We start from the raw sequence: 3,558 nt of genomic DNA, 5'->3' as shown, positions 1-3,558 counted from the left end.
ACCTCAGCCTTCCAAGTAGCTGGGTCTACAGGCACGAGCCACCATGCCTGGCTAGTTTTTTGGGTTTTTTTTGACGGAGTTTCACTCTTGTTGCCCAGGCTGGAGTGCAATCACACCGCAACGTCCGCCTCCTAGGTTCAAGCGATTCTCCTGCCTCAGCCTCCTGAGTAGCTGGGATTACAGGCATGCACCACCACGCCTGGCAAATTTTGTATTTTTAGTAGAGATGGGGTTTCTCCATGTTGGTCAGGCTGGTCTCGAACTCCCGACCTCAGGTGATCTGCCCACCTTGGCCTCCCAAAGTGCTGGGATTATAGGCATGAGCCACCACACCCAGCCTAGTTTTTTGGTTTTTAAAAAATATTTTGTAGAGGCAGGGTCTCACTATGTTACCAAGGTTGATCTCAAACTCTTGGCCTCAAGTGATCCACCCATCTCGGCCTCCCAAAATGTTGGGATTACAGGGATAAGCCACCTTGCCCAGCCCATCCAGGTTGGATTCTTGCCCCTGTAGTATCCAATGTTTCCCATGATCACAACATTTATCACACCTTATAGTAATCTAGTGTTTGCTTCCTTATCTCTCCCATGAAAAGGACCAAAGATTATGTCTTACAAGCTTTTTCATTACAGTTCCTGGAACTTAGTTGTAATCAATAAGTGGTGGATTAACACATAAAAGAATAAATAGATGATAGCTGTTTAATCTTAGAAAATAACAATCTTTCTGACTCTCCAATTCTTTTTTTTTTTAGAGATGGGATCTTGCTATGTTGCCCAGGCTGGAGTGAAGTAGCTATTATTCATAGGCACCATCATAGCGCACTGTGGCTTCAAACTGCTAGGCTCAAGTGATCCTCCCACTTTAGCCTCCTGAGTATGTGGGACTATGGGTGCATGCATCATACTTGGCTTTAATTCTTAATCTTCTAATTTTAAAATGATGACAACTAAAAATTGTAGAAACATTTAAGAGACAAAATGATCATGACTTAGTAAGTAATTAGACGTGAGAGGTGACAGAAAAGGAGGTGTCAAAGTCTGGGCAGCTACATATCTCTAAGGGAGAAAAAGAATACCAGAGGAGGAGCTAGTTTAGAGTGGAAGTTAGTGAGTTCAACACTGGACATGCCGAAATTGAGCTGTCTTTGAACACATCCACCAGGCCGATGGGTATACAAGACTGACTGTTAGAGAGAGGTCTATGGTGGAATAGATTTGGGAGTTAATGGCATCTAGATGGCAATCTAAGTTACAGGAGAGAAGCCAAAGAGTGAGCTAAGCCGTGGTCTGAGAACAGACCCTTGGAGAACATTCTCGTTAACAGGAAGGCAGAGGTGCACATGAAGTGGGGGATGGGGGGTAGTAGGCAAAGGTCTGTCTAGAGCTGGAAGAGTGTGGTAACCCACATGGACAAGGTAGACAGTTTCCTGAAGCAGGGAATGATCAATAATAACAAATACAGGCTGGGAGCAGTGGCTCACATCTTCAATCCCAGCACTTTGGGAAGCCAAGGCAGGCGGATCGCTTGAACCCAAGAGTTCAAGACCAGCTTGGGCAACATGGCGGGTGAGACCTCGTCTCTACAAAAACACAAAAATTACCCAGACATGGTGGCACATGCCTGTAGTCCCAGCTACTGAGGAGGCTGACATGGGAGGATCACTTGAGCCTGGGAGGTGAAGGTTGCAATGAGCTGAGATTGTGCCACTGCACTCCAGCCTGGGTGACAGAGAGATACTGTGTCTCAAAATACAAAACAAAACAAAACAAAACAAAAATACAGAAGAGATCAAGATATTAACTAAAAAACATCCTGTTATGTTCTGAATGTGTCCTCCTAAAATTCATGTTAAAACTTAATCACCAGTGTGATAGTATTAAGAGGTGGGCAGCCTTTAGGAGGTGATTAAGCATTCAGGGTAGAGCCCTCATGAATGGGATTAATGACTTCTGAAAAGAGATAGAAGAGAACTGCTTGTCCCTCCATGTCTTCTACCATGTGAGGACACAGAATTAAAGACATGGCCTTGAAGCAAAAACCAAACCCTCACCAGAAACCAAATCTGCTAGTTCTTTGATCTTAGACTTTGCCATCTCCAGAACTGAGAGAAATAAATTTCTTTTATTTATACATTACCTAGTCTCAGGTGTTTTGCTATAGCAGCAGAAGTAGGCTAAGGCATGTCCCTTGGATTTAGTAACTGGAAGATCACTGAAGTCTGTGGCCGATTGTATTTTTCAAAGATAAACTGCAACAGTATTTCCTATCCCACATGCTCTTCCACAATGCAACCTCCTCACTCTCCCCTAGAGAAATGGGATCTCTATGATCTCCCCTTGATTCTGGGTGGGCTTGTGACTGCTTTGACTGATGAAGCATAGAGGAAATGATGCCATAGGACTTCTGAGGCTATAAAAGTCGTAGTGACTTCAGAGTCATAAAAGGCAATGCCACTTCCACCTTGTTTGCTGGAACGCTAGAGCACACCACATAAGAAGCGAGACCACCCTGAGGCTGCCACACTGTGAGGAAGCCACATCACACACACAGGCCATGTATAGGTCTCTGGTCGGCAGACCCAGTCTTTGCCTGGGTGCTAGACATGAAAGTGCATGGGCCTTCAGATGATGAGTCACCTGCCCAGACGAGGCCCCATGGAGCAGTGATGAGCTGTACTATGTGGCTGATCCAACTTCCCGGCCCTCAGAATCCATGAGCATAAAAAAAGGGTTGTTGGCTGGGCATGGTGGCTCACATCAGTAATCCCAGCACTTTGGGAGGCCGAGGCGGGTGGATGACTTCAGGTCAGGAGTTTGAGACCAGCCTGACCAACATAGTGAAACCCCATCTCTATTAAAAAAAAAATACAAAAAATTAGCTGGGTGTGGTGGCGGGTGCCTGTGATCCCAGCTACTCTGGAGGCTAAGGCAGGAGAATTACTTGAACCCTGGAGGTGGTGGAGGTTGCAGTTAGCCGAGATCGCATCATTGCACTCCAGCGTGGGTGACAAGTGTGAAACGCCATCTCAAAAAAAACTGTGTGTGGGGGGGTGTTTTACACCTCTAAGTTTTGGGGTAATTTGCAATTTGTTACACAGCAATCATGCCTAAATCTATGACTTTGGAGAAAACAATTTCCACGGAGTGGCCAAGACTGATGCCAGGGTGCAGTGGGCTGGGGAATGAGCGGTAAGGAAGTGGGTGACACCATGAGTAGACTACAATGAGATGAAGCCAAAGTGGAGGGTGATAGAGGGGCTTTATGGAGGGTTCTTGTCAGATGGAGTAGACTGGACAGATATATAGGCCAAGGGGAAAATGTCAGAAGTGGGGGAGAGTTGAAGAGAAGAGGACGCAACAGACAAGGGCTCTGGAGATGCACAAGCTGAGGAGCTGGCTTGAAGGATCTCCACTGAGACTGGAAGAAAATAACAAGGATTTGTCAGGAGAGGAAGGTACGGTAGGATAGCAGTGCAAGGAGGATGGTGTGGGTGCAGTTCATATGATCACCTACAGGGTCTGGACCTACAGCCAAGAAGACTGATAGGCTGAAGG

Source organism: Pan troglodytes, chromosome 1 (assembly GCF_028858775.2).
Source record: "Pan troglodytes isolate AG18354 chromosome 1, NHGRI_mPanTro3-v2.0_pri, whole genome shotgun sequence".
Classification (NCBI taxonomy): domain Eukaryota; kingdom Metazoa; phylum Chordata; class Mammalia; order Primates; family Hominidae; genus Pan; species Pan troglodytes.
The sequence above is the reverse complement of the archived record's forward strand: the minus strand, read 5'-3'. Positions refer to the sequence as shown.